We start from the raw sequence: 25,803 nt of genomic DNA, 5'->3' as shown, positions 1-25,803 counted from the left end.
GTTTTAGATTTTTAAGTGGGTAGCCAGATATGCAACATTTTTCCAGTAGCGATGCTTGGGTTTGAGAACGGTGCTGGGAATACATCAGTGGTGCAGGATTTAGTTCTTCTTTCAGGATATTTTTTATAAACCTGGATTAAAAATGTTTGACTGGAAGTGGAAATATGGACAGCATAATTATAATAAGGAGAAACATTGTCAGTCACTGTGGTGAAAAATGCATAACTATAGATCAGTTAGTCTGTGTTACAGTCATTCCACTTTGAGACTGTGTAATACAGTGTTATTTTTTCTGTCACTGTAGGTATAATTATTTTTGTGTATCATTTACAGGTGCTGGTCATATAATCAGAATATTATGTAAAAGTTGATTTATTTTAGTAATTCCATTCAAAAAGTGAAACTTGTATACATTCATTTCACACAGACTGACCTATTTAAATCATTTATTTTAATGTTGATAATTGTAACTGACAACTAATGAAAACCCCAAATTGAGTATCTCGGTGGGACTCAATGAACCTGTTTTTTTCACACAAACTACTAGTTTGATGCAAAGCTGTCCTTACATAGTGACAGCTTTAGCAAATATAACAAAAAGTCACTTTTATAAGAGGTGCAGACTGCACCTTTAACCCAAAAGAAAATCTATGAGGTATTGTGAAGAGGAAGACGTGAGACGCCAGACCCAACTATGCAGGTGAGCTGAAGGCCACTATCAGAGCAACCTGGGCTCTCATAACACCTGAGCAGTGCCACAGACTGATCCACTCCATTGCTGCAGTAACTGCTGTACATGCTCATACATTTCATGTTCATACTTTTCTGTTGGCCAACATTTCTAGAAATCTTTTTTTTTTATTTTTTTTATCAGTCTTAAGTAATATTCTAACTTTCTGAAATACTGAATTTGCAATTTTCATTAGTTGTCAGTTATAATCATTAAAATGAAAAGAAATAAACATTTCAAATATGTCAGTATGTGTGTAATGAATGAATATAATATACAAGTTTCCCTTTTTTTAAAAAAATAAAATAAAATAAAATTACTGAAATAAATCAAGGTTTTCATGATATCCAAATGATATGACCAGCACCTGTATTTCTTTATCTTTGAGACAGTGACTAGATTTGTCAGAAAATTAACTATTGTAAAATAAACAGTATTTAAAAAAAAAAAAAAAAAAAAAAAACAAAAAACTTCTTTAGAACAGTTACACTTTACAGTAGATCGGCAAAGTCAGACATTATTCAAAGTTTAAACTCTTCAGAAGTTCAGTTTGCACATAGAGTAAATTTCCTTTGGTGTAGAAAAAAAAAAAAAAACGAAAAACTTTAATGTCTCAGCTCCAATGTCGTCGTCCAATCATCACTGCCACTGCGCAGTGTGAAATTGGACATAAACCAATAAGGACCGTCTCTTTCCAATGTCAGGTTGCACGACAGCAAATCTAGATGCTCCTTTTGAGAAAGCAACAGTCATCAAAAACCGCGACCTTAGAGTCTCCATCGTTCGGAAATAGCAGACGTTGAACTGTTACTGCATTTCACTTAAAAAAGTAAGTACCATTTGAATGATGTATACTTTGTCATAGTTTTTATCAGTTTTAAAAGCCTCTTTCTTATGTTACTGCGACGACGGCGCTAGATTTAACGGTACCCTTTTTAAGAGAGAACATAATATCTTTTTAAAACAACGTATTCGAATTAAACACCAGTTGTTTTTCTATTTTTTGTTTCAACCGGCACTTCGCTGTACCCTTATCGCCTTGAGCTTGCATAACATGTAACATTACCGGCGTTATCTAATAACGTGTAACATTACCGGTGTTATAGCTTCAGTGGCGACCATTGTAACTGGTGATCGACTTCCTTTAGCGTGGCCACATGCTGCAGCAACTGCTGAAAGTGTTGATATGTGATTGTGTTCACAGCTCTGTGTGCGAATGCATAACACCGGACTTGTTATTCTCCTTTGCAAGTGTGATTAATTTATAGATCATTGCAGAGGGTACTCGAAAATATTTAACAATTAATTAAAAATAATTGAGAAATTTTTCCGAGTTCCTTTTTGGGCTATTTTTTGGACAAATTTACTGCAAACTAACAGTGTTAATGCTCAATAAAATACTATGTTTTGGTGTTTTGAAAAATGACCCTCGTAAAACATACAGTATCCAAAAAAAAAAAAAACACAAAAAATTTTTCACTCACAGTCTCTGTGGCGCAATAGGCTAGCGCGTTCGGCTGTTAACCGAAAGGTTGGTGGTTCAAGCCCACCCAGGGACGACTTGACTTTTAAGTCATTCCGCCTTTGGTGTTTTGAAAAATTTCCCTTGTAAAATATACAGTCTCAAAGAAAAAGAAAAAAAACACAAAGAAATGTTCATTCACAGTCTCTGTGGCGCATTTCGGCTGTTAACCGAAAGGTTGGTGGTTCAGGGACGACCTGACTTTTAAGTCAATCTGCCTTTGGTGTTTTGAGAATTTTCCCTTGTAAAATATACAGTCTCAAAGAAAAAAAAAAAAAAACACAAAAACATGTTCATTCACAGTCTCTGTGGCGCATTTCGGCTGTTAACTGAAAGGTTGGTGGTTCAACCCCACCCAGGGACGACCTGACTTTTAAGTCATTCCGCCTTTGGTGTTTTGAAAAATTTCCCTTGTAAAATATACAGTCTCAAAGAAAAAGAAAAAAAACACAAAGAAATGTTCATTCACAGTCTCTGTGACGCATTTCGGCTGTTAACCGAAAGGTTGGTGGTTCAGGGACGACCTGACTTTTAAGTCAATCTGCCTTTGGTGTTTTGAGAATTTTCCCTTGTAAAATATACAGTCTCAAAGAAAAAAAAAAAAAACACAAAAAAATGTTCACTCACAGTCTCTGTGGCGCAATAGGCTAGCGCGTTCGGCTGTTAACCGAAAGGTTGGTGGTTCAAGCCCACCCAGGGACGACTTGATTTTTAAGTCATTCCGCCTTTGGTGTTTTGAGAAATAACCCTTGTCAAACATAGTTTCAAAAAAAAAAAAAAAAAAAAAAACACAAAAAATTGTTCACTCACAGTCTCTGTGGCGCAATAGGCTAGCGCGTTCGGCTGTTAACCGAAAGGTTGGTGGTTCAAGCCCACCCAGGGACGACCTGACTTTTAAGTCAATCCACCTTTGGTGTTTTGAGAAATAACCCTTGTCAAACATAGTCTCAAAAAAAAAAAAAAAAAAAACACAAAAAATTATTCACTCACAGTCTCTGTGGCGCAATAGGCTAGTGCGTTCGGCTGTTAACCGAAAGGTTGGTGGTTCAAGCCCACCCAGGGACGACTTGATTTTTAAGTCATTCTGCCTTTGGTGTTTTGAAAAATTTCCCTTGTAATATATACAGTCTCAAAGAAAAAGAAAAAAAACACAAAGAAATGTTCATTCACAGTCTCTGTGGCGCATTTCGGCTGTTAACCGAAAGGTTGGTGGTTCAGGGACGACCTGACTTTTAAGTCAATCTGCCTTTGGTGTTTTGAGAATTTTCCCTTGTAAAATATACAGTCTCAAAGAAAAAAAAAAAAAAACACAAAAAATTGTTCACTCACAGTCTCTGTGGCGCAATAGGCTAGCGCGTTCGGCTGTTAACCGAAAGGTTGGTGGTTCAAGCCCACCCAGGGACGACTTGATTTTTAAGGCAATCCACCTTTGGTGTTTTGAGAAATAACCCTTGTCAAACATAGTCTCAAAAAAAAAAAAAAAAAAAACACAAAAAATTATTCACTCACAGTCTCTGTGGCGCAATAGGCTAGCGCGTTCGGCTGTTAACCGAAAGGTTGGTGGTTCAAGCCCACCCAGGGACGACCTGACTTTTAAGTCAATCCACCTTTGGTGTTTTGAGAAATAACCCTTGTCAAACATAGTCTCAAAAAAAAAAAAAAAAAAACACAAAAAATTATTCACTCACAGTCTCTGTGGCGCAATAGGCTAGTGCGTTCGGCTGTTAACCGAAAGGTTGGTGGTTCAAGCCCACCCAGGGACGACTTGACTTTTAAGTCATTCCGCCTTTGGTGTTTTGAGAAATAACCCTTGTCAAACATAGTCTCAAAAAAAAAAAAAAAAAAAAAAAAACACAAAAAATTGTTCACTCACAGTCTCTGTGGCGCAATAGGCTAGCGCGTTCGGCTGTTAACCGAAAGGTTGGTGGTTCAAGCCCACCCAGGGACGACTTGATTTTTAAGTCATTCTGCCTTTGGTGTTTTGAAAAATTTCCCTTGTAATATATACAGTCTCAAAGAAAAAGAAAAAAAACATAAAGAAATGTTCATTCACAGTCTCTGTGGCGCATTTCGGCTGTTAACCGAAAGGTTGGTGGTTCAGGGACGACCTGACTTTTAAGTCAATCTGCCTTTGGTGTTTTGAGAATTTTCCCTTGTAAAATATACAGTCTCAAAGAAAAAAAAAAAAAAACACAAAAAATTGTTCACTCACAGTCTCTGTGGCGCAATAGGCTAGCGCGTTCGGCTGTTAACCGAAAGGTTGGTGGTTCAAGCCCACCCAGGGACGACCTGATTTTTAAGTCAATCTGCCCTTGGTGTTTTGAAAAATTTCCCTTGTAAAATATACAGTCTCAAAGAAAAAGAAAAAAAACACAAAAACATGTTCATTCACAGTCTCTGTGGCGCATTTCGGCTGTTAACTGAAAGGTTGGTGGTTCAACCCCACCCAGGGACGACTTGACTTTTAAGTCATTCCGCCTTTGGTGTTTTGAAAAATTTCCCTTGTAAAATATACAGTCTCAAAGAAAAAGAAAAAAAAACACAAAGAAATGTTCATTCACAGTCTCTGTGGCGCATTTCGGCTGTTAACCGAAAGGTTGGTGGTTCAGGGACGACCTGACTTTTAAGTCAATCTGCCTTTGGTGTTTTGAGAATTTTCCCTTGTAAAATATACAGTCTCAAAGAAAAAAAAAAAAAAACACAAAAACATGTTCATTCACAGTCTCTGTGGCGCATTTCGGCTGTTAACTGAAAGGTTGGTGGTTCAACCCCACCCAGGGACGACCTGACTTTTAAGTCATTCCGCCTTTGGTGTTTTGAAAAATTTCCCTTGTAAAATATACAGTCTCAAAGAAAAAGAAAAAAAACACAAAGAAATGTTCATTCACAGTCTCTGTGACGCATTTCGGCTGTTAACCGAAAGGTTGGTGGTTCAGGGACGACCTGACTTTTAAGTCAATCTGCCTTTGGTGTTTTGAGAATTTTCCCTTGTAAAATATACAGTCTCAAAGAAAAAGAAAAAAAACACAAAGAAATGTTCACTCACAGTCTCTGTGGCGCAATAGGCTAGCGCGTTCGGCTGTTAACCGAAAGGTTGGTGGTTCAAGCCCACCCAGGGACGACTTGATTTTTAAGTCATTCCGCCTTTGGTGTTTTGAGAAATAACCCTTGTCAAACATAGTTTCAAAAAAAAAAAAAAAAAAAAAAACACAAAAAATTGTTCACTCACAGTCTCTGTGGCGCAATAGGCTAGCGCGTTCGGCTGTTAACCGAAAGGTTGGTGGTTCAAGCCCACCCAGGGACGACCTGACTTTTAAGTCAATCCACCTTTGGTGTTTTGAGAAATAACCCTTGTCAAACATAGTCTCAAAAAAAAAAAAAAAAAAACACAAAAAATTATTCACTCACAGTCTCTGTGGCGCAATAGGCTAGTGCGTTCGGCTGTTAACCGAAAGGTTGGTGGTTCAAGCCCACCCAGGGACGACTTGATTTTTAAGTCATTCTGCCTTTGGTGTTTTGAAAATTTCCCTTGTAATATATACAGTCTCAAAGAAAAAGAAAAAAAACACAAAGAAATGTTCATTCACAGTCTCTGTGGCGCATTTCGGCTGTTAACCGAAAGGTTGGTGGTTCAGGGACGACCTGACTTTTAAGTCAATCTGCCTTTGGTGTTTTGAGAATTTTCCCTTGTAAAATATACAGTCTCAAAGAAAAAAAAAAAAAAACACAAAAAATTGTTCACTCACAGTCTCTGTGGCGCAATAGGCTAGCGCGTTCGGCTGTTAACCGAAAGGTTGGTGGTTCAAGCCCACCCAGGGACGACCTGACTTTTAAGTCAATCCACCTTTGGTGTTTTGAGAAATAACCCTTGTCAAACATAGTCTCAAAAAAAAAAAAAAAAAAACACAAAAAATTATTCACTCACAGTCTCTGTGGCGCAATAGGCTAGTGCGTTCGGCTGTTAACCGAAAAGTTGGTGGTTCAAGCCCACCCAGGGACGACTTGACTTTTAAGTCATTCCGCCTTTGGTGTTTTGAGAAATAACCCTTGTCAAACATAGTCTCAAAAAAAAAAAAAAAAAAAAAACACAAAAAATTGTTCACTCACAGTCTCTGTGGCGCAATAGGCTAGCGCGTTCGGCTGTTAACCGAAAGGTTGGTGGTTCAAGCCCACCCAGGGACGACTTGATTTTTAAGTCATTCTGCCTTTGGTGTTTTGAAAAATTTCCCTTGTAATATATACAGTCTCAAAGAAAAAGAAAAAAAACACAAAGAAATGTTCATTCACAGTCTCTGTGGCGCATTTCGGCTGTTAACCGAAAGGTTGGTGGTTCAGGGACGACCTGACTTTTAAGTCAATCTGCCTTTGGTGTTTTGAGAATTTTCCCTTGTAAAATATACAGTCTCAAAGAAAAAAAAAAAAAAACACAAAAAATTGTTCACTCACAGTCTCTGTGGCGCAATAGGCTAGCGCGTTCGGCTGTTAACCGAAAGGTTGGTGGTTCAAGCCCACCCAGGGACGACCTGATTTTTAAGTCAATCCGCCCTTGGTGTTTTGAAAAATTTCCCTTGTAAAATATACAGTCTCAAAGAAAAAGAAAAAAAACACAAAGAAATGTTCATTCACAGTCTCTGTGGCGCATTTCGGCTGTTAACCGAAAGGTTGGTGGTTCAGGGACGACCTGACTTTTAAGTCAATCTGCCTTTGGTGTTTTGAGAAATAACCCTTGTCAAACATAGTCTCAAACAAAAAAAAAAAAAAAAAAAAACACAAAAAATTGTTCACTCACAGTCTCTGTGGCGCAATAGGCTAGCGCGTTCGGCTGTTAACCGAAAGGTTGGTGGTTCAAGCCCACCCAGGGACGACCTGATTTTAAGTCAATCCGCCCTTGGTGTTTTGAAAAATTTCCCTTGTAAAATATACAGTCTCAAAGAAAAAAAAAAAAAAACACAAAAAAATGTTCTCTCACAGTCTCTGTGGCGCAATAGGCTAGCGCGTTCGGCTGTTAACCGAAAGGTTGGTGGTTCAAGCCCACCCAGGGACGACTTGATTTTTAAGTCATTCTGCCTTTGGTGTTTTGAAAAATTTCTCTTGTAAAATATACAGTCTCAAAGAAAAAAAAAAAAACAACAAAAAAATGTTCTCTCACAGTCTCTGTGGCGCAATAGGCTAGCGCGTTTGGCTGTTAACCGAAAGGTTGGTGGTTCAGGGACGACCTGACTTTTAAGTCAATCTGCCTTTGGTGTTTTGAGAATTTTCCCTTGTAAAATATACAGTCTCAAAGAAAAAAAAAAAAAACACAAAAAAATGTTCTCTCACAGTCTCTGTGGCGCAATAGGCTAGCGCGTTCGGCTGTTAACCGAAAGGTTGGTGGTTCAGGGACGACCTGACTTTTAAGTCAATCTGCCTTTGGTGTTTTGAGAATTTTCCCTTGTAAAATATACAGTCTCAAAGAAAAAAAGAAAAAACACAAAAAATTGTTCACTCACAGTCTCTGTGGCGCAATAGGCTAGCGCGTTCGGCTGTTAACCGAAAGGTTGGTGGTTCAAGCCCACCCAGGGACGACCTGACTTTTAAGTCAATCCACCTTTGGTGTTTTGAGAAATAACCCTTGTCAAACATAGTCTCAAAAAAAAAAAAAAAAAAACACAAAAAATTATTCACTCACAGTCTCTTTGGCGCAATAGGCTAGCGCGTTCGCCTGTTAACCGAAAGGTTGGTGGTTCAAGCCCACCCAGGGACGACTTGACTTTTAAGTCATTCCGCCTTTGGTGTTTTGAGAAATAACCCTTGTCAAACATAGTCTCAAAAAAAAAAAAAAAAAAAAAAAAAAACACAAAAAATTGTTCACTCACAGTCTCTGTTGCGCAATAGGCTAGCGCGTTCGGCTGTTAACCGAAAGGTTGGTGGTTCAAGCCCACCCAGGGACGACTTGATTTTTAAGTCATTCTGCCTGTGGTGTTTGAAAAATTTCCCTTGTAAAATATACAGACAAAAAGAAAAAGAAAAAAAACACAAAGAAATGTTCACTCACAGTCTCTGTGGCGCAATAGGCTAGCGCGTTCGGCTGTTAACCGAAAGGTTGGTGGTTCAGGGACGACCTGACTTTTAAGTCAATCTGCCTTTGGTGTTTTGAGAATTTTCCCTTGTAAAATATACAGTCTCAAAGAAAAAAAAAAAAAAACACAAAAAATTGTTCACTCACAGTCTCTGTGGCGCAATAGGCTAGCGCGTTCGGCTGTTAACCGAAAGGTTGGTGGTTCAAGCCCACCCAGGGACGACTTGACTTTTAAGTCATTCCGCCTTTGGTGTTTTGAGAAATAACCCTTGTCAAACATAGTCTCAAAAAAAAAAAAAAAAAAAAAAACAAAAAAAATTTTTACTCACAGTCTCTGTGGCGCAATAGGCTAGCGCGTTCGGCTGTTAACCGAAAGGTTGGTGGTTCAAGCCCACCCAGGGACGACTTGATTTTAAGTCATTCTGCCTTTGGTGTTTTGAAAAATTTCCCTTGTAATATATACAGTCTCAAAGAAAAAGAAAAAAAACACAAAGAAATGTTCATTCACAGTCTCTGTGGCGCATTTCGGCTGTTAACCGAAAGGTTGGTGGTTCAGGGACGACCTGACTTTTAAGTCAATCTGCCTTTGGTGTTTTGAGAATTTTCCCTTGTAAAATATACAGTCTCAAAGAAAAAAAAAAAAAACACAAAAAATTGTTCACTCACAGTCTCTGTGGCGCAATAGGCTAGTGCGTTCGGCTGTTAACCGAAAGGTTGGTGGTTCAAGCCCACCCAGGGACGACCTGATTTTTAAGTCAATCCGCCCTTGGTGTTTTGAAAAATTTCCCTTGTAAAATATACAGTCTCAAAGAAAAAAAAAAAAAACACAAAAAAATGTTCTCTCACAGTCTCTGTGGCGCAATAGGCTAGCGCGTTCGGCTGTTAACCGAAAGGTTGGTGGTTCAAGCCCACCCAGGGACGACTTGATTTTTAAGTCATTCTGCCTTTGGTGTTTTGAAAAATTTCCCTTGTAAAATATACAGTCTCAAAGAAAAAGAAAAAAAAAACACAAAGAAATGTTCATTCACAGTCTCTGTGGTGCATTTCGGCTGTTAACCGAAAGGTTGGTGGTTCAGGGACGACCTGACTTTTAAGTCAATCTGCCTTTGGTGTTTTGAGAATTTTCCCTTGTAAAATATACAGTCTCAAAGAAAAAAAAAAAAAAACACAAAAACATGTTCATTCACAGTCTCTGTGGCGCATTTCGGCTGTTAACTGAAAGGTTGGTGGTTCAAGCCCACCCAGGGACGACTTGACTTTTAAGTCATTCCGCCTTTGGTGTTTTGAAAAATTTCCCTTGTAAAATATACAGTCTCAAAGAAAAAGAAAAAAAACACAAAGAAATGTTCATTCACAGTCTCTGTGGCGCATTTCGGCTGTTAACCGAAAGGTTGGTGGTTCAAGCCCACCCAGGGACGACTTGATTTTTAAGTCATTCTGCCTTTGGTGTTTTGAAAAATTTCCCTTGTAATATATACAGTCTCAAAGAAAAAGAAAAAAAACACAAAGAAATGTTCATTCACAGTCTCTGTGGCGCATTTCGGCTGTTAACCGAAAGGTTGGTGGTTCAGGGACGACCTGACTTTTAAGTCAATCTGCCTTTGGTGTTTTGAGAATTTTCCCTTGTAAAATATACAGTCTCAAAGAAAAAAAAAAAAAAACACAAAAAATTGTTCACTCACAGTCTCTGTGGCGCAATAGGCTAGCGCGTTCGGCTGTTAACCGAAAGGTTGGTGGTTCAAGCCCACCCAGGGACGACCTGATTTTTAAGTCAATCCGCCCTTGGTGTTTTGAAAAATTTCCCTTGTAAAATATACAGTCTCAAAGAAAAAGAAAAAAAACACAAAGAAATGTTCATTCACAGTCTCTGTGGCGCATTTCGGCTGTTAACCGAAAGGTTGGTGGTTCAGGGACGACCTGACTTTTAAGTCAATCTGCCTTTGGTGTTTTGAGAATTTTCCCTTGTAAAATATACAGTCTCAAAGAAAAAAAAAAAAAAACACAAAAGAATGTTCACTCACAGTCTATGTGGCGCAATAGGCTAGCGCGTTCGGCTGTTAACCGAAAGGTTGGTGGTTCAAGCCCACCCAGGGACGACTTGATTTTTAAGTCATTCCGCCTTTGGTGTTTTGAGAAATAACCCTTGTCAAACATAGTTTCAAAAAAAAAAAAAAAAAAAAAAAACACAAAAAATTGTTCACTCACAGTCTCTGTGGCGCAATAGGCTAGCGCGTTCGGCTGTTAACCGAAAGGTTGGTGGTTCAAGCCCACCCAGGGACGACATGACTTTAAGTCAATCCACCTTTGGTGTTTTGAGAAATAACCCTTGTCAAACATAGTCTCAAAAAAAAAAAAAAAAAAACACAAAAAATTATTCACTCACAGTCTCTGTGGCGCAATAGGCTAGCGCGTTCGGCTGTTAACCGAAAGGTTGGTGGTTCAGGGACGACCTGACTTTTAAGTCAATCTGCCTTTGGTGTTTTGAGAATTTTCCCTTGTAAAATATACAGTCTCAAAGAAAAAAAAAAAAAAAACACAAAAATTGTTCACTCACAGTCTCTGTGGCGCAATAGGCTAGCGCGTTCGGCTGTTAACCGAAAGGTTGGTGGTTCAAGCCCACCCAGGGACGACTTGACTTTTAAGTCATTCCGCCTTTGGTGTTTTGAGAAATAACCCTTGTCAAACATAGTCTCAAAAAAAAAAAAAAAAAAAAAAACACAAAAAATTTTTTACTCACAGTCTCTGTGGCGCAATAGGCTAGCGCGTTCGGCTGTTAACCGAAAGGTTGGTGGTTCAAGCCCACCCAGGGACGACTTGATTTTTAAGTCATTCTGCCTTTGGTGTTTTGAAAAATTTCCCTTGTAATATATACAGTCTCAAAGAAAAAGAAAAAAAACACAAAGAAATGTTCATTCACAGTCTCTGTGGCGCATTTCGGCTGTTAACCGAAAGGTTGGTGGTTCAGGGACGACCTGACTTTTAAGTCAATCTGCCTTTGGTGTTTTGAGAATTTTCCCTTGTAAAATATACAGTCTCAAAGAAAAAAAAAAAAAACACAAAAAATTGTTCACTCACAGTCTCTGTGGCGCAATAGGCTAGTGCGTTCGGCTGTTAATCGAAAGGTTGGTGGTTCAAGCCCACCCAGGGACGACCTGATTTTTAAGTCAATCCGCCTTTGGTGTTTTGAAAAATTTCCCTTGTAAAATATACAGTCTCAAAGAAAAAAAAAAAAAACACAAAAAAATGTTCTCTCACAGTCTCTGTGGCGCAATAGGCTAGCGCGTTCGGCTGTTAACCGAAAGGTTGGTGGTTCAAGCCCACCCAGGGACGACTTGATTTTTAAGTCATTCTGCCTTTGGTGTTTTGAAAAATTTCCCTTGTAAAATATACAGTCTCAAAGAAAAAGAAAAAAAAAACACAAAGAAATGTTCATTCACAGTCTCTGTGGTGCATTTCGGCTGTTAACCGAAAGGTTGGTGGTTCAGGGACGACCTGACTTTTAAGTCAATCTGCCTTTGGTGTTTTGAGAATTTTCCCTTGTAAAATATACAGTCTCAAAGAAAAAAAAAAAAAAACACAAAAACATGTTCATTCACAGTCTCTGTGGCGCATTTCGGCTGTTAACTGAAAGGTTGGTGGTTCAAGCCCACCCAGGGACGACTTGACTTTTAAGTCATTCCGCCTTTGGTGTTTTGAAAAATTTCCCTTGTAAAATATACAGTCTCAAAGAAAAAGAAAAAAAACACAAAGAAATGTTCATTCACAGTCTCTGTGGCGCATTTCGGCTGTTAACCGAAAGGTTGGTGGTTCAGGGACGACCTGACTTTTAAGTCAATCTGCCTTTGGTGTTTTGAGAATTTTCCCTTGTAAAATATACAGTCTCAAAGAAAAAAAAAAAAAAACACAAAAACATGTTCATTCACAGTCTCTGTGGCGCATTTCGGCTGTTAACTGAAAGGTTGGTGGTTCAACCCCACCCAGGGACGACCTGACTTTTAAGTCATTCCGCCTTTGGTGTTTTGAGAATTTTCCCTTGTAAAATATACAGTCTCAAAGAAAAAAAAAAAAAAACACAAAAAAATGTTCACTCACAGTTACTGTGGCGCAATAGGCTAGCGCGTTCGGCTGTTAACCGAAAGGTTGGTGGTTCAAGCCCACCCAGGGACGACTTGATTTTTAAGTCATTCCGCCTTTGGTGTTTTGAGAAATAACCCTTGTCAAACATAGTTTCAAAAAAAAAAAAAAAAAAAAAAACACAAAAAATTGTTCACTCACAGTCTCTGTGGCGCAATAGGCTAGCGCGTTCGGCTGTTAACCGAAAGGTTGGTTGGTCAAGCCCACCCAGGGACGACCTGACTTTTAAGTCAATCCACCTTTGGTGTTTTGAGAAATAACCCTTGTCAAACATAGTCTCAAAAAAAAAAAAAAAAAAACACAAAAAATTATTCACTCACAGTCTCTGTGGCGCAATAGGCTAGCGCGTTCGGCTGTTAACCGAAAGGTTGGTGGTTCAAGCCCACCCAGGGACGACTTGACTTTTAAGTCATTCCGCCTTTGGTGTTTTGAGAAATAACCCTTGTCAAACATAGTCTCAGGAAAAAAAAAAAAAAAAAAAAACACAAAAAATTGTTCACTCACAGTCTCTGTGGCGCAATAGGCTAGCGCGTTCGGCTGTTAACCGAAAGGTTGGTGGTTCAAGCCCACCCAGGGACGACTTGATTTTTAAGTCATTCTGCCTTTGGTGTTTTGAAAAATTTCCCTTGTAATATATACAGTCTCAAAGAAAAAGAAAAAAAACACAAAGAAATGTTCATTCACAGTCTCTGTGGCGCATTTCGGCTATTAACCGAAAGGTTGGTGGTTCAGGGACGACCTGACTTTTAAGTCAATCCACCTTTGGTGTTTTGAGAAATAACCCTTGTCAAACATAGTCTCAAAAAAAAAAAAAAAAAAAAAAAAAACAAAAAATTGTTCACTCACAGTCTCTGTGGCGCAATAGGCTAGCGCGTTCGGCTGTTAACCGAAAGGTTGGTGGTTCAAGCCCACCCAGGGACGACCTGATTTTTAAGTCAATCCGCCCTTGGTGTTTTGAAAAATTTCCCTTGTAAAATATACAGTCTCAAAGAAAAGAAAAAAAACACAAAGAAATGTTCATTCACAGTCTCTGTGGCGCATTTCGGCTGTTAACCGAAAGGTTGGTGGTTCAGGGACGACCTGACTTTTAAGTCAATCTGCCTTTGGTGTTTTGAGAATTTTCCCTTGTAAAATATACAGTCTCAAAGAAAAAAAAAAAAAACACAAAAGAATGTTCACTCACAGTCTATGTGGCGCAATAGGCTAGCGCGTTCGGCTGTTAACCGAAAGGTTGGTGGTTCAAGCCCACCCAGGGACGACTTGATTTTTAAGTCATTCTGCCTTTGGTGTTTTGAAAAATTTCTCTTGTAAAATATACAGTCTCAAAGAAAAAAAAAAAAACAACAAAAAAATGTTCTCTCACAGTCTCTGTGGCGCAATAGGCTAGCGCGTTTGGCTGTTAACCGAAAGGTTGGTGGTTCAGGGACGACCTGACTTTTAAGTCAATCTGCCTTTGGTGTTTTGAGAATTTTCCCTTGTAAAATATACAGTCTCAAAGAAAAAAAAAAAAAAACACAAAAAAATGTTCTCTCACAGTCTCTGTGGCGCAATAGGCTAGCGCGTTCGGCTGTTAACCGAAAGGTTGGTGGTTCAGGGACGACCTGACTTTTAAGTCAATCTGCCTTTGGTGTTTTGAGAATTTTCCCTTGTAAAATATACAGTCTCAAAGAAAAAAGAAAAAACACAAAAAATTGTTCACTCACAGTCTCTGTGGCGCAATAGGCTAGCGCGTTCGGCTGTTAACCGAAAGGTTGGTGGTTCAAGCCCACCCAGGGACGACCTGACTTTTAAGTCAATCCACCTTTGGTGTTTTGAGAAATAACCCTTGTCAAACATAGTCTCAAAAAAAAAAAAAAAAAACACAAAAAATTATTCACTCACAGTCTCTTTGGCGCAATAGGCTAGCGCGTTCGCCTGTTAACCGAAAGGTTGGTGGTTCAAGCCCACCCAGGGACGACTTGACTTTTAAGTCATTCCGCCTTTGGTGTTTTGAGAAATAACCCTTGTCAAACATAGTCTCAAAAAAAAAAAAAAAAAAAAAAAAAAAAAACACAAAAAATTGTTCACTCACAGTCTCTGTTGCGCAATAGGCTAGCGCGTTCGGCTGTTAACCGAAAGGTTGGTGGTTCAAGCCCACCCAGGGACGACTTGATTTTTAAGTCATTCTGCCTTTGGTGTTTTGAAAAATTTCCCTTGTAAAATATACAGTCTCAAAGAAAAAGAAAAAAAACACAAAGAAATGTTCATTCACAGTCTCTGTGGCGCAATAGGCTAGCGCGTTCGGCTGTTAACCGAAAGGTTGGTGGTTCAGGGACGACCTGACTTTTAAGTCAATCTGCCTTTGGTGTTTTGAGAATTTTCCCTTGTAAAATATACAGTCTCAAAGAAAAAAAAAAAAAAACACAAAAAATTGTTCACTCACAGTCTCTGTGGCGCAATAGGCTAGCGCGTTCGGCTGTTAACCGAAAGGTTGGTGGTTCAAGCCCACCCAGGGACGACTTGACTTTTAAGTCATTCCGCCTTTGGTGTTTTGAGAAATAACCCTTGTCAAACATAGTCTCAAAAAAAAAAAAAAAAAAAAAAACACAAAAAATTTTTTACTCACAGTCTCTGTGGCGCAATAGGCTAGCGCGTTCGGCTGTTAACCGAAAGGTTGGTGGTTCAAGCCCACCCAGGGACGACTTGATTTTTAAGTCATTCTGCCTTTGGTGTTTTGAAAAATTTCCCTTGTAATATATACAGTCTCAAAGAAAAAGAAAAAAAAACACAAAGAAATGTTCATTCACAGTCTCTGTGGCGCATTTCGGCTGTTAACCGAAAGGTTGGTGGTTCAGGGACGACCTGACTTTTAAGTCAATCTGCCTTTGGTGTTTTGAGAAATAACCCTTGTCAAACATAGTCTCAAACAAAAAAAAAAAAAAAAAAACACAAAAAATTGTTCACTCACAGTCTCTGTGGCGCAATAGGCTAGCGCGTTCGGCTGTTAACCGAAAGGTTGGTGGTTCAAGCCCACCCAGGGACGACCTGATTTTTAAGTCAATCCGCCCTTGGTGTTTTGAAAAATTTCTCTTGTAAAATATACAGTCTCAAAGAAAAAAAAAAAAAACACAAAAAAATGTTCTCTCACAGTCTCTGTGGCGCAATAGGCTAGCGCGTTCGGCTGTTAACCGAAAGGTTGGTGGTTCAAGCCCACCCAGGGACGACTTGATTTTTAAGTCATTCTGCCTTTGGTGTTTTGAAAAATTTCTCTTGTAAAATATACAGTCTCAAAGAAAAAAAAAAAAACAACAAAAAAATGTTCTCTCACAGTCTCTGTGGCGCAATAGGCTAGCGCGTTTGGCTGTTAACCGAAAGGTTGGTGGTTCAGGGACGACCTGACTTTTAAGTCAATCTGCCTTTGGTGTTTTGAGAATTTTCCCTTGTAAAATATACAGTCTCAAAGAAAAAAAAAAAAAACACAAAAAAATGTTCTCTCACAGTCTCTGTGGCGCAATAGGCTAGCGCGTTCGGCTGTTAACCGAAAGGTTGGTGGTTCAGGGACGACCTGACTTTTAAGTCAATCTGCCTTTGGTGTTTTGAGAATTTTCCCTTGTAAAATATACAGTCTCAAAGAAAAAAAGAAAAAACACAAAAAATTGTTCACTCACAGTCTCTGTGGCGCAATAGGCTAGCGCGTTCGGCTGTTAACCGAAAGGTTGGTGGTTCAAGCCCACCCAGGGACGACCTGACTTTTAAGTCAATCCACCTTTGGTGTTTTGAGAAATAACCCTTGTCAAACATAGTCTCAAAAAAAAAAAAAAAAAACACAAAAAATTATTCACTCACAGTCTCTTTGGCGCAATAGGCTAGCGCGTTCGCCTGTTAACCGAAAGGTTGGTGGTTCAAGCCCACCCAGGGACGACTTGACTTTTAAGTCATTCCGCCTTTGGTGTTTTGAGAAATAACCCTTGTCAAACATAGTCTCAAAAAAAAAAAAAAAAAAAAAAAAAACACAAAAAATTGTTCACTCACAGTCTCTGTTGCGCAATAGGCTAGCGCGTTCGGCTGTTAACCGAAAGGTTGGTGGTTCAAGCCCACCCAGGGACGACTTGATTTTTAAGTCATTCTGCCTTTGGTGTTTTGAAAAATTTCCCTTGTAAAATATACAGTCTCAAAGAAAAAGAAAAAAAACACAAAGAAATGTTCATTCACAGTCTCTGTGGCGCAATAGGCTAGCGCGTTCGGCTGTTAACCGAAAGGTTGGTGGTTCAGGGACGACCTGACTTTTAAGTCAATCTGCCTTTGGTGTTTTGAGAATTTTCCCTTGTAAAATATACAGTCTCAAAGAAAAAAAAAAAAAAACACAAAAAATTGTTCACTCACAGTCTCTGTGGCGCAATAGGCTAGCGCGTTCGGCTGTTAACCGAAAGGTTGGTGGTTCAAGCCCACCCAGGGACGACTTGACTTTTAAGTCATTCCGCCTTTGGTGTTTTGAGAAATAACCCTTGTCAAACATAGTCTCAAAAAAAAAAAAAAAAAAAAAAAACACAAAAAATTTTTTACTCACAGTCTCTGTGGCGCAATAGGCTAGCGCGTTCGGCTGTTAACCGAAAGGTTGGTGGTTCAAGCCCACCCAGGGACGACTTGATTTTTAAGTCATTCTGCCTTTGGTGTTTTGAAAAATTTCCCTTGTAATATATACAGTCTCAAAGAAAAAGAAAAAAAACACAAAGAAATGTTCATTCACAGTCTCTGTGGCGCATTTCGGCTGTTAACCGAAAGGTTGGTGGTTCAGGGACGACCTGACTTTTAAGTCAATCTGCCTTTGGTGTTTTGAGAATTTTCCCTTGTAAAATATACAGTCTCAAAGAAAAAAAAAAAAAACACAAAAAATTGTTCACTCACAGTCTCTGTGGCGCAATAGGCTAGTGCGTTCGGCTGTTAACCGAAAGGTTGGTGGTTCAAGCCCACCCAGGGACGACCTGATTTTTAAGTCAATCCGCCCTTGGTGTTTTGAAAAATTTCCCTTGTAAAATATACAGTCTCAAAGAAAAAAAAAAAAAACACAAAAAAATGTTCTCTCACAGTCTCTGTGGCGCAATAGGCTAGCGCGTTCGGCTGTTAACCGAAAGGTTGGTGGTTCAAGCCCACCCAGGGACGACTTGATTTTTAAGTCATTCTGCCTTTGGTGTTTTGAAAAATTTCCCTTGTAAAATATACAGTCTCAAAGAAAAAGAAAAAAAAACACAAAGAAATGTTCATTCACAGTCTCTGTGGTGCATTTCGGCTGTTAACCGAAAGGTTGGTGGTTCAGGGACGACCTGACTTTTAAGTCAATCTGCCTTTGGTGTTTTGAGAATTTTCCCTTGTAAAATATACAGTCTCAAAGAAAAAAAAAAAAAAACACAAAAAAATGTTCATTCACAGTCTCTGTGGCGCATTTCGGCTGTTAACTGAAAGGTTGGTGGTTCAAGCCCACCCAGGGACGACTTGACTTTTAAGTCATTCCGCCTTTGGTGTTTTGAAAAATTTCCCTTGTAAAATATACAGTCTCAAAGAAAAAGAAAAAAAAACACAAAGAAATGTTCATTCACAGTCTCTGTGGCGCATTTCGGCTGTTAACCGAAAGGTTGGTGGTTCAAGCCCACCCAGGGACGACTTGATTTTTAAGTCATTCTGCCTTTGGTGTTTTGAAAAATTTCCCTTGTAATATATACAGTCTCAAAGAAAAAGAAAAAAAACACAAAGAAATGTTCATTCACAGTCTCTGTGGCGCATTTCGGCTGTTAACCGAAAGGTTGGTGGTTCAGGGACGACCTGACTTTTAAGTCAATCTGCCTTTGGTGTTTTGAGAATTTTCCCTTGTAAAATATACAGTCTCAAAGAAAAAAAAAAAAAAAACACAAAAAATTGTTCACTCACAGTCTCTGTGGCGCAATAGGCTAGCGCGTTCGGCTGTTAACCGAAAGGTTGGTGGTTCAAGCCCACCCAGGGACGACCTGATTTTTAAGTCAATCCGCCCTTGGTGTTTTGAAAAATTTCCCTTGTAAAATATACAGTCTCAAAGAAAAAGAAAAAAAACACAAAGAAATGTTCATTCACAGTCTCTGTGGCGCATTTCGGCTGTTAACCGAAAGGTTGGTGGTTCAGGGACGACCTGACTTTTAAGTCAATCTGCCTTTGGTGTTTTGAGAATTTTCCCTTGTAAAATATACAGTCTCAAAGAAAAAAAAAAAAAACACAAAAGAATGTTCACTCACAGTCTATGTGGCGCAATAGGCTAGCGCGTTCGGCTGTTAACCGAAAGGTTGGTGGTTCAAGCCCACCCAGGGACGACTTGATTTTTAAGTCATTCCGCCTTTGGTGTTTTGAGAAATAACCCTTGTCAAACATAGTTTCAAAAAAAAAAAAAAAAAAAAAAACACAAAAAATTGTTCACTCACAGTCTCTGTGGCGCAATAGGCTAGCGCGTTCGGCTGTTAACCGAAAGGTTGGTGGTTCAAGCCCACCCAGGGACGACCTGACTTTTAAGTCAATCCACCTTTGGTGTTTTGAGAAATAACCCTTGTCAAACATAGTCTCAAAAAAAAAAAAAAAAAACACAAAAAATTATTCACTCACAGTCTCTGTGGCGCAATAGGCTAGCGCGTTCGGCTGTTAACCGAAAGGTTGGTGGTTCAGGGACGACCTGACTTTTAAGTCAATCTGCCTTTGGTGTTTTGAGAATTTTCCCTTGTAAAATATACAGTCTCAAAGAAAAAAAAAAAAAAAACACAAAAAATTGTTCACTCACAGTCTCTGTGGCGCAATAGGCTAGCGCGTTCGGCTGTTAACCGAAAGGTTGGTGGTTCAAGCCCACCCAGGGACGACTTGACTTTTAAGTCATTCCGCCTTTGGTGTTTTGAGAAATAACCCTTGTCAAACATAGTCTCAAAAAAAAAAAAAAAAAAAAAAACACAAAAAATTTTTTACTCACAGTCTCTGTGGCGCAATAGGCTAGCGCGTTCGGCTGTTAACCGAAAGGTTGGTGGTTCAAGCCCACCCAGGGACGACTTGATTTTTAAGTCATTCTGCCTTTGGTGTTTTGAAAAATTTCCCTTGTAATATATACAGTCTCAAAGAAAAAGAAAAAAAACACAAAGAAATGTTCATTCACAGTCTCTGTGGCGCATTTCGGCTGTTAACCGAAAGGTTGGTGGTTCAGGGACGACCTGACTTTTAAGTCAATCTGCCTTTGGTGTTTTGAGAATTTTCCCTTGTAAAATATACAGTCTCAAAGAAAAAAAAAAAAAACACAAAAAATTGTTCACTCACAGTCTCTGTGGCGCAATAGGCTAGTGCGTTCGGCTGTTAATCGAAAGGTTGGTGGTTCAAGCCCACCCAGGGACGACCTGATTTTTAAGTCAATCCGCCCTTGGTGTTTTGAAAAATTTCCCTTGTAAAATATACAGTCTCAAAGAAAAAGAAAAAAAACACAAAAAAATGTTCTCTCACAGTCTCTGTGGCGCAATAGGCTAGCGCGTTCGGCTGTTAACCGAAAGGTTGGTGGTTCAAGCCCACCCAGGGACGACTTGATTTTTAAGTCATTCTGCCTTTGGTGTTTTGAAAAATTTCCCTTGTAAAATATACAGTCTCAAAGAAAAAGAAAAAAAAACACAAAGAAATGTTCATTCACAGTCTCTGTGGTGCATTTCGGCTGTTAACCGAAAGGTTGGTGGTTCAGGGACGACCTGACTTTTAAGTCAATCTGCCTTTGGTGTTTTGAGAATTTTCCCTTGTAAAATATACAGTCTCAAAGAAAAAAAAAAAAAAACACAAAAACATGTTCATTCACAGTCTCTGTGGCGCATTTCGGCTGTTAACTGAAAGGTTGGTGGTTCAAGCCCACCCAGGGACGACTTGACTTTTAAGTCATTCCGCCTTTGGTGTTTTGAAAAATTTCCCTTGTAAAATATACAGTCTCAAAGAAAAAGAAAAAAAACACAAAGAAATGTTCATTCACAGTCTCTGTGGCGCATTTCGGCTGTTAACCGAAAGGTTGGTGGTTCAGGGACGACCTGACTTTTAAGTCAATCTGCCTTTGGTGTTTTGAGAATTTTCCCTTGTAAAATATACAGTCTCAAAGAAAAAAAAAAAAAAACACAAAAACATGTTCATTCACAGTCTCTGTGGCGCATTTCGGCTGTTAACTGAAAGGTTGGTGGTTCAACCCCACCCAGGGACGACCTGACTTTTAAGTCATTCCGCCTTTGGTGTTTTGAGAATTTTCCCTTGTAAAATATACAGTCTCAAAGAAAAAAAAAAAAAACACAAAAAAATGTTCACTCACAGTTACTGTGGCGCAATAGGCTAGCGCGTTCGGCTGTTAACCGAAAGGTTGGTGGTTCAAGCCCACCCAGGGACGACTTGATTTTTAAGTCATTCCGCCTTTGGTGTTTTGAGAAATAACCCTTGTCAAACATAGTTTCAAAAAAAAAAAAAAAAAAAAAACACAAAAAATTGTTCACTCACAGTCTCTGTGGCGCAATAGGCTAGCGCGTTCGGCTGTTAACCGAAAGGTTGGTTGGTCAAGCCCACCCAGGGACGACCTGACTTTTAAGTCAATCCACCTTTGGTGTTTTGAGAAATAACCCTTGTCAAACATAGTCTCAAAAAAAAAAAAAAAAAAACACAAAAAATTATTCACTCACAGTCTCTGTGGCGCAATAGGCTAGCGCGTTCGGCTGTTAACCGAAAGGTTGGTGGTTCAAGCCCACCCAGGGACGACTTGACTTTTAAGTCATTCCGCCTTTGGTGTTTTGAGAAATAACCCTTGTCAAACATAGTCTCAGGAAAAAAAAAAAAAAAAAAAAACACAAAAAATTGTTCACTCACAGTCTCTGTGGCGCAATAGGCTAGCGCGTTCGGCTGTTAACCGAAAGGTTGGTGGTTCAAGCCCACCCAGGGACGACTTGATTTTTAAGTCATTCTGCCTTTGGTGTTTTGAAAAATTTCCCTTGTAATATATACAGTCTCAAAGAAAAAGAAAAAAAACACAAAGAAATGTTCATTCACAGTCTCTGTGGCGCATTTCGGCTATTAACCGAAAGGTTGGTGGTTCAGGGACGACCTGACTTTTAAGTCAATCCACCTTTGGTGTTTTGAGAAATAACCCTTGTCAAACATAGTCTCAAAAAAAAAAAAAAAAAAAAAAAACACAAAAAATTGTTCACTCACAGTCTCTGTGGCGCAATAGGCTAGCGCGTTCGGCTGTTAACCGAAAGGTTGGTGGTTCAAGCCCACCCAGGGACGACCTGATTTTTAAGTCAATCCGCCCTTGGTGTTTTGAAAAATTTCCCTTGTAAAATATACAGTCTCAAAGAAAAAGAAAAAAAACACAAAGAAATGTTCATTCACAGTCTCTGTGGCGCATTTCGGCTGTTAACCGAAAGGTTGGTGGTTCAAGCCCACCCAGGGACGACCTGACTTTTAAGTCATTCCGCCTTTGGTGTTTTGAGAAATAACCCTTGTCAAACATACAGTCTAAAAAAAAAAACAGAAATGTTCATTCACAGTCTCTGTAGCACATTTCGGCTGTTATCGGAAAGGTTGGTGGTTCAAGCCCACCCAGGGACGTCCTGACTTTTAAGTCATTCTGCCTTTGGTGTTTTGAAAAATTTCCCTTGTAAAATATACAGTCTCAAAGAAAAAAAAAAAAAAACACAAAAACATGTTCATTCACAGTCTCTGTGGCGCATTTCGGCTGTTAACTGAAAGGTTGGTGGTTCAAGCCCACCCAGGGACGACTTGACTTTTAAGTCATTCCGCCTTTGGTGTTTTGAAAAATTTCCCTTGTAAAATATACAGTCTCAAAGAAAAAGAAAAAAAACACAAAGAAATGTTCATTCACAGTCTCTGTGGCGCATTTCGGCTGTTAACCGAAAGGTTGGTGGTTCAGGGACGACCTGACTTTTAAGTCAATCTGCCTTTGGTGTTTTGAGAATTTTCCCTTGTAAAATATACAGTCTCAAAGAAAAAAAAAAAAAAACACAAAAACATGTTCATTCACAGTCTCTGTGGCGCATTTCGGCTGTTAACTGAAAGGTTGGTGGTTCAACCCCACCCAGGGACGACCTGACTTTTAAGTCATTCCGCCTTTGGTGTTTTGAGAATTTTCCCTTGTAAAATATACAGTCTCAAAGAAAAAAAAAAAAAACACAAAAAAATGTTCACTCACAGTTACTGTGGCGCAATAGGCTAGCGCGTTCGGCTGTTAACCGAAAGGTTGGTGGTTCAAGCCCACCCAGGGACGACTTGATTTTTAAGTCATTCCGCCTTTGGTGTTTTGAGAAATAACCCTTGTCAAACATAGTTTCAAAAAAAAAAAAAAAAAAAAACACAAAAAATTGTTCACTCACAGTCTCTGTGGCGCAATAGGCTAGCGCGTTCGGCTGTTAACCGAAAGGTTTGTTGGTCAAGCCCACCCAGGGACGACCTGACTTTTAAGTCAATCCACCTTTGGTGTTTTGAGAAATAACCCTTGTCAAACATAGTCTCAAAAAAAAAAAAAAAAAAACACAAAAAATTATTCACTCACAGTCTCTGTGGCGCAATAGGCTAGCGCGTTCGGCTGTTAACCGAAAGGTTGGTGGTTCAAGCCCACCCAGGGACGACTTGACTTTTAAGTCATTCCGCCTTTGGTGTTTTGAGAAATAACCCTTGTCAAACATAGTCTCAGGAAAAAAAAAAAAAAAAAAAAACACAAAAAATTGTTCACTCACAGTCTCTGTGGCGCAATAGGCTAGCGCGTTCGGCTGTTAACCGAAAGGTTGGTGGTTCAAGCCCACCCAGGGACGACTTGATTTTTAAGTCATTCTGCCTTTGGTGTTTTGAAAAATTTCCCTTGTAATATATACAGTCTCAAAGAAAAAGAAAAAAAACACAAAGAAATGTTCATTCACAGTCTCTGTGGCGCATTTCGGCTATTAACCGAAAGGTTGGTGGTTCAGGGACGACCTGACTTTTAAGTCAATCCACCTTTGGTGTTTTGAGAAATAACCCTTGTCAAACATAGTCTCAAAAAAAAAAAAAAAAAAAAAAAAACACAAAAAATTGTTCACTCACAGTCTCTGTGGCGCAATAGGCTAGCGCGTTCGGCTGTTAACCGAAAGGTTGGTGGTTCAAGCCCACCCAGGGACGACCTGATTTTTAAGTCAATCCGCCCTTGGTGTTTTGAAAAATTTCCCTTGTAAAATATACAGTCTCAAAGAAAAAGAAAAAAAACACAAAGAAATGTTCATTCACAGTCTCTGTGGCGCATTTCGGCTCTTAACCGAAAGGTTGGTGGTTCAAGCCCACCCAGGGACGACCTGACTTTTAAGTCATTCCGCCTTTGGTGTTTTGAGAAATAACCCTTGTCAAACATACAGTCTAAAAAAAAAAACAGAAATGTTCATTCACAGTCTCTGTAGCACATTTCGGCTGTTATCGGAAAGGTTGGTGGTTCAAGCCCACCCAGGGACGTCCTGACTTTTAAGTCATTCTGCCTTTGGTGTTTTGAAAAATTTCCCTTGTAAAATATACAGTCTCAAAGAAAAAAAAAAAAAAAAAACACAAAGATTGCTCTCACAGTCTCTGTGGCGCAATAGGCTAGCGCGTTCGGCTGTAACCGAAAGGTTGGTGGTTCAAGCCCACTTAGGGACGACCTGAATTTTAAGTCATTCTGCCTTTGGTGTTTTGAGAAATAACCCTTGTCAAACATACAGTCCATTTTTAAATGTACACTTTTTTTCATATACATTTAAATAGCGGTTCAAGCCTTTTTTTTTTTTTTTTTTTACATTTTTTTATTTTTAACCTTTTTTATTTTTGTATTCTTATTTTTTGACCAAAGGACGTTTAGCAGTGTTATTTAGATGAATAACACAGCACTAAGCCGTTAAAACGATATTTTGATGGTAAACAGACAGAGAAGAGGAACAACAACAACAATGGAAACAAAGTCAAAGGTGTTTAACGTCAGTCGAAAGTGGCAAAAAGGTATTTCATGATGATTTTGTTTTGTGATTCTAAGTTTGTGAAATACAATTTAATTGCATAATAGCGTGTAATTGTAGCTATTTGGCCCTTTCTTATGTCTTTTCTGTTATTTTAATTTTAATGCATTAGTAAAACAAATAAATAAATAAATATAATAAAAATAAATTACAAATCCCTACAACCAATCATGGTCTTCCGCTTCCGTTTACAGCGACCAACCAAAAGATGGCGCACGTGCACCACCATAAATGTGTGGCAACCCATAGTAAACCTGCCCGTGAAGTATGACGTCGTTTTTTTTTTTTTTGTTTTACAAATGTTGACTTCCGTATCCTGTTTTTAAAGAAGATGGAATAAAAGCTCAATGTGTTGGTCACTCTTATGTGTCTTTTTTAACCACCGCGTGAAGCGTAAACACACAGAACCACGTGGTGAGGGACAGACCGCCTCATATCTCATAGTGTCACGTAGGACGGAGTGTGATCCCATACATCATTTTGAAGGTAAGTCAGCAATGAATAAACACAAGATCACTTTTCAAGCTGTTTAATGAATGGACGCTTTTATTCACAAGACCTTGGACGAGTTTTAATCTGTTGTTAAGTCACTGGTGCGTGTTGCGCTTTCGATTTGTTGAAACTATGCATTGTGGCTCCTTGTTGGGGGGGTATTTATATTCTTAAATGCACAAACAGTAAACAACTTTCACATTTGTTGCCGGACAAACTTATATCCCATGTTGAATATCATCATCATCATCCTATTATATCTCTAAACTTGAGGAATAACTGCTATGTTGTATTTTCCGCATTGATTATAGCTGCCGCGCAGCACTTGTCGTGGGCCAGTCATGTTTTGAAAAACAAAACCAAAAATAGATGTTTTTTAACGGCTGTCAAAAATTCAGTTATTAAAGCAAGAATCTAAAAATATGCTAAATGTAACTAGACACTGTGCAGATGTTGGTAATGTGTTGGCAACAGTGATTTATTGGCTCCATAAGTGGAAAGTTGACGTTAAAAAATGCAATTGTTACATTGACTTCAATCGTTTGCATGAGAGTGAAATGCAAAATACTGTTTTTGAGATAAAATACTGATATTTTTCCAAACTTCTTCTACAGTGACTTTTTTTTTTTTTAATGCAAATTGAAAATGTATAAACAATAATTTTCAAGTATATGTTTGCATTGCTATTTACGGTCAAACATTTTGATTTACTGTAGGCTCAGTTTTTGAGAAGTAAAAAATCTGTGTGGATCATTTGTGTAGATTAGTCTGAAGATGTCAGTTGAGCAAAAATGGTGGGAGGAGATAGGTTTGATAAGTTTTACAGTTTGAAAAAAACAAACGACAGTTTGGG

At 38.9% G+C, this 25,803-nt stretch overlaps 1 protein-coding gene and 54 non-coding genes across 59 annotated transcripts in view; all 55 read left to right on the top strand.

Annotated features, from left to right (window-relative positions):
- Window positions 1-1,429: 1,429 nt before the first annotated feature.
- Window positions 1,430-25,803, top strand: part of adisspb (adipose secreted signaling protein b) — a 51,816-nt gene continuing 27,442 nt past the window's right edge. For 3 of the 5 annotated variants that reach the window (XR_003676162.1, XM_028475166.1, XM_028475160.1), the window contains exon 1: window positions 24,757-24,944. The gene's annotated coding sequence lies outside the window, so the exon portion shown is untranslated. Of the gene's footprint in view, window positions 1,560-24,756; window positions 24,945-24,972; window positions 25,052-25,803 lie in introns of those variants that run through there. The other 2 variants (XM_028475162.1, XM_028475163.1) reach the window with 2 other exon arrangements.
- Window positions 2,216-2,289, top strand: trnan-guu (transfer RNA asparagine (anticodon GUU)). Its single transcript has one exon. It is a non-coding gene; the product is annotated as a tRNA-Asn (tRNA).
- Window positions 2,881-2,954, top strand: trnan-guu (transfer RNA asparagine (anticodon GUU)). Its single transcript has one exon. It is a non-coding gene; the product is annotated as a tRNA-Asn (tRNA).
- Window positions 3,064-3,137, top strand: trnan-guu (transfer RNA asparagine (anticodon GUU)). Its single transcript has one exon. It is a non-coding gene; the product is annotated as a tRNA-Asn (tRNA).
- trnan-guu (transfer RNA asparagine (anticodon GUU)) lies at window positions 3,244-3,317 on the top strand. The gene has a single exon. It is a non-coding gene; the product is annotated as a tRNA-Asn (tRNA).
- Window positions 3,583-3,656, top strand: trnan-guu (transfer RNA asparagine (anticodon GUU)). The gene has a single exon. It is a non-coding gene; the product is annotated as a tRNA-Asn (tRNA).
- On the top strand, window positions 3,763-3,836 carry trnan-guu (transfer RNA asparagine (anticodon GUU)). The gene has a single exon. It is a non-coding gene; the product is annotated as a tRNA-Asn (tRNA).
- trnan-guu (transfer RNA asparagine (anticodon GUU)) lies at window positions 3,942-4,015 on the top strand. Its single transcript has one exon. It is a non-coding gene; the product is annotated as a tRNA-Asn (tRNA).
- Window positions 4,127-4,200, top strand: trnan-guu (transfer RNA asparagine (anticodon GUU)). The gene has a single exon. It is a non-coding gene; the product is annotated as a tRNA-Asn (tRNA).
- On the top strand, window positions 4,466-4,539 carry trnan-guu (transfer RNA asparagine (anticodon GUU)). Its single transcript has one exon. It is a non-coding gene; the product is annotated as a tRNA-Asn (tRNA).
- trnan-guu (transfer RNA asparagine (anticodon GUU)) lies at window positions 5,300-5,373 on the top strand. Its single transcript has one exon. It is a non-coding gene; the product is annotated as a tRNA-Asn (tRNA).
- Window positions 5,483-5,556, top strand: trnan-guu (transfer RNA asparagine (anticodon GUU)). Its single transcript has one exon. It is a non-coding gene; the product is annotated as a tRNA-Asn (tRNA).
- trnan-guu (transfer RNA asparagine (anticodon GUU)) lies at window positions 5,662-5,735 on the top strand. The gene has a single exon. It is a non-coding gene; the product is annotated as a tRNA-Asn (tRNA).
- Window positions 6,000-6,073, top strand: trnan-guu (transfer RNA asparagine (anticodon GUU)). Its single transcript has one exon. It is a non-coding gene; the product is annotated as a tRNA-Asn (tRNA).
- On the top strand, window positions 6,361-6,434 carry trnan-guu (transfer RNA asparagine (anticodon GUU)). Its single transcript has one exon. It is a non-coding gene; the product is annotated as a tRNA-Asn (tRNA).
- Window positions 6,700-6,773, top strand: trnan-guu (transfer RNA asparagine (anticodon GUU)). Its single transcript has one exon. It is a non-coding gene; the product is annotated as a tRNA-Asn (tRNA).
- On the top strand, window positions 7,043-7,116 carry trnan-guu (transfer RNA asparagine (anticodon GUU)). Its single transcript has one exon. It is a non-coding gene; the product is annotated as a tRNA-Asn (tRNA).
- On the top strand, window positions 7,223-7,296 carry trnan-guu (transfer RNA asparagine (anticodon GUU)). The gene has a single exon. It is a non-coding gene; the product is annotated as a tRNA-Asn (tRNA).
- trnan-guu (transfer RNA asparagine (anticodon GUU)) lies at window positions 7,743-7,816 on the top strand. The gene has a single exon. It is a non-coding gene; the product is annotated as a tRNA-Asn (tRNA).
- Window positions 8,109-8,182, top strand: trnan-guu (transfer RNA asparagine (anticodon GUU)). Its single transcript has one exon. It is a non-coding gene; the product is annotated as a tRNA-Asn (tRNA).
- Window positions 8,459-8,532, top strand: trnan-guu (transfer RNA asparagine (anticodon GUU)). Its single transcript has one exon. It is a non-coding gene; the product is annotated as a tRNA-Asn (tRNA).
- On the top strand, window positions 8,641-8,714 carry trnan-guu (transfer RNA asparagine (anticodon GUU)). The gene has a single exon. It is a non-coding gene; the product is annotated as a tRNA-Asn (tRNA).
- Window positions 8,978-9,051, top strand: trnan-guu (transfer RNA asparagine (anticodon GUU)). Its single transcript has one exon. It is a non-coding gene; the product is annotated as a tRNA-Asn (tRNA).
- trnan-guu (transfer RNA asparagine (anticodon GUU)) lies at window positions 9,158-9,231 on the top strand. The gene has a single exon. It is a non-coding gene; the product is annotated as a tRNA-Asn (tRNA).
- Window positions 9,994-10,067, top strand: trnan-guu (transfer RNA asparagine (anticodon GUU)). The gene has a single exon. It is a non-coding gene; the product is annotated as a tRNA-Asn (tRNA).
- trnan-guu (transfer RNA asparagine (anticodon GUU)) lies at window positions 10,517-10,590 on the top strand. Its single transcript has one exon. It is a non-coding gene; the product is annotated as a tRNA-Asn (tRNA).
- Window positions 10,866-10,939, top strand: trnan-guu (transfer RNA asparagine (anticodon GUU)). Its single transcript has one exon. It is a non-coding gene; the product is annotated as a tRNA-Asn (tRNA).
- Window positions 11,049-11,122, top strand: trnan-guu (transfer RNA asparagine (anticodon GUU)). The gene has a single exon. It is a non-coding gene; the product is annotated as a tRNA-Asn (tRNA).
- trnan-guu (transfer RNA asparagine (anticodon GUU)) lies at window positions 11,567-11,640 on the top strand. The gene has a single exon. It is a non-coding gene; the product is annotated as a tRNA-Asn (tRNA).
- On the top strand, window positions 12,766-12,839 carry trnan-guu (transfer RNA asparagine (anticodon GUU)). Its single transcript has one exon. It is a non-coding gene; the product is annotated as a tRNA-Asn (tRNA).
- Window positions 12,950-13,023, top strand: trnan-guu (transfer RNA asparagine (anticodon GUU)). Its single transcript has one exon. It is a non-coding gene; the product is annotated as a tRNA-Asn (tRNA).
- Window positions 13,292-13,365, top strand: trnan-guu (transfer RNA asparagine (anticodon GUU)). The gene has a single exon. It is a non-coding gene; the product is annotated as a tRNA-Asn (tRNA).
- Window positions 14,149-14,222, top strand: trnan-guu (transfer RNA asparagine (anticodon GUU)). The gene has a single exon. It is a non-coding gene; the product is annotated as a tRNA-Asn (tRNA).
- On the top strand, window positions 14,517-14,590 carry trnan-guu (transfer RNA asparagine (anticodon GUU)). Its single transcript has one exon. It is a non-coding gene; the product is annotated as a tRNA-Asn (tRNA).
- On the top strand, window positions 14,868-14,941 carry trnan-guu (transfer RNA asparagine (anticodon GUU)). Its single transcript has one exon. It is a non-coding gene; the product is annotated as a tRNA-Asn (tRNA).
- trnan-guu (transfer RNA asparagine (anticodon GUU)) lies at window positions 15,051-15,124 on the top strand. The gene has a single exon. It is a non-coding gene; the product is annotated as a tRNA-Asn (tRNA).
- On the top strand, window positions 15,393-15,466 carry trnan-guu (transfer RNA asparagine (anticodon GUU)). The gene has a single exon. It is a non-coding gene; the product is annotated as a tRNA-Asn (tRNA).
- trnan-guu (transfer RNA asparagine (anticodon GUU)) lies at window positions 15,573-15,646 on the top strand. The gene has a single exon. It is a non-coding gene; the product is annotated as a tRNA-Asn (tRNA).
- On the top strand, window positions 16,093-16,166 carry trnan-guu (transfer RNA asparagine (anticodon GUU)). Its single transcript has one exon. It is a non-coding gene; the product is annotated as a tRNA-Asn (tRNA).
- trnan-guu (transfer RNA asparagine (anticodon GUU)) lies at window positions 16,457-16,530 on the top strand. The gene has a single exon. It is a non-coding gene; the product is annotated as a tRNA-Asn (tRNA).
- Window positions 16,808-16,881, top strand: trnan-guu (transfer RNA asparagine (anticodon GUU)). The gene has a single exon. It is a non-coding gene; the product is annotated as a tRNA-Asn (tRNA).
- Window positions 16,992-17,065, top strand: trnan-guu (transfer RNA asparagine (anticodon GUU)). Its single transcript has one exon. It is a non-coding gene; the product is annotated as a tRNA-Asn (tRNA).
- trnan-guu (transfer RNA asparagine (anticodon GUU)) lies at window positions 17,330-17,403 on the top strand. Its single transcript has one exon. It is a non-coding gene; the product is annotated as a tRNA-Asn (tRNA).
- On the top strand, window positions 17,510-17,583 carry trnan-guu (transfer RNA asparagine (anticodon GUU)). Its single transcript has one exon. It is a non-coding gene; the product is annotated as a tRNA-Asn (tRNA).
- On the top strand, window positions 18,347-18,420 carry trnan-guu (transfer RNA asparagine (anticodon GUU)). The gene has a single exon. It is a non-coding gene; the product is annotated as a tRNA-Asn (tRNA).
- On the top strand, window positions 18,868-18,941 carry trnan-guu (transfer RNA asparagine (anticodon GUU)). The gene has a single exon. It is a non-coding gene; the product is annotated as a tRNA-Asn (tRNA).
- trnan-guu (transfer RNA asparagine (anticodon GUU)) lies at window positions 19,218-19,291 on the top strand. Its single transcript has one exon. It is a non-coding gene; the product is annotated as a tRNA-Asn (tRNA).
- Window positions 19,401-19,474, top strand: trnan-guu (transfer RNA asparagine (anticodon GUU)). Its single transcript has one exon. It is a non-coding gene; the product is annotated as a tRNA-Asn (tRNA).
- trnan-guu (transfer RNA asparagine (anticodon GUU)) lies at window positions 19,919-19,992 on the top strand. Its single transcript has one exon. It is a non-coding gene; the product is annotated as a tRNA-Asn (tRNA).
- Window positions 21,115-21,188, top strand: trnan-guu (transfer RNA asparagine (anticodon GUU)). Its single transcript has one exon. It is a non-coding gene; the product is annotated as a tRNA-Asn (tRNA).
- Window positions 21,299-21,372, top strand: trnan-guu (transfer RNA asparagine (anticodon GUU)). Its single transcript has one exon. It is a non-coding gene; the product is annotated as a tRNA-Asn (tRNA).
- On the top strand, window positions 21,641-21,714 carry trnan-guu (transfer RNA asparagine (anticodon GUU)). The gene has a single exon. It is a non-coding gene; the product is annotated as a tRNA-Asn (tRNA).
- Window positions 23,001-23,074, top strand: trnan-guu (transfer RNA asparagine (anticodon GUU)). Its single transcript has one exon. It is a non-coding gene; the product is annotated as a tRNA-Asn (tRNA).
- trnan-guu (transfer RNA asparagine (anticodon GUU)) lies at window positions 23,185-23,258 on the top strand. Its single transcript has one exon. It is a non-coding gene; the product is annotated as a tRNA-Asn (tRNA).
- On the top strand, window positions 23,528-23,601 carry trnan-guu (transfer RNA asparagine (anticodon GUU)). The gene has a single exon. It is a non-coding gene; the product is annotated as a tRNA-Asn (tRNA).

The sequence above is a fragment of the Gouania willdenowi genome, chromosome 18 (assembly GCF_900634775.1).
Source record: "Gouania willdenowi chromosome 18, fGouWil2.1, whole genome shotgun sequence".
NCBI lineage: Eukaryota > Metazoa > Chordata > Actinopteri > Blenniiformes > Gobiesocidae > Gouania > Gouania willdenowi.
Note: the sequence above shows the minus strand (reverse complement) of the source record. Positions and strands in the feature narration are given on the sequence as shown.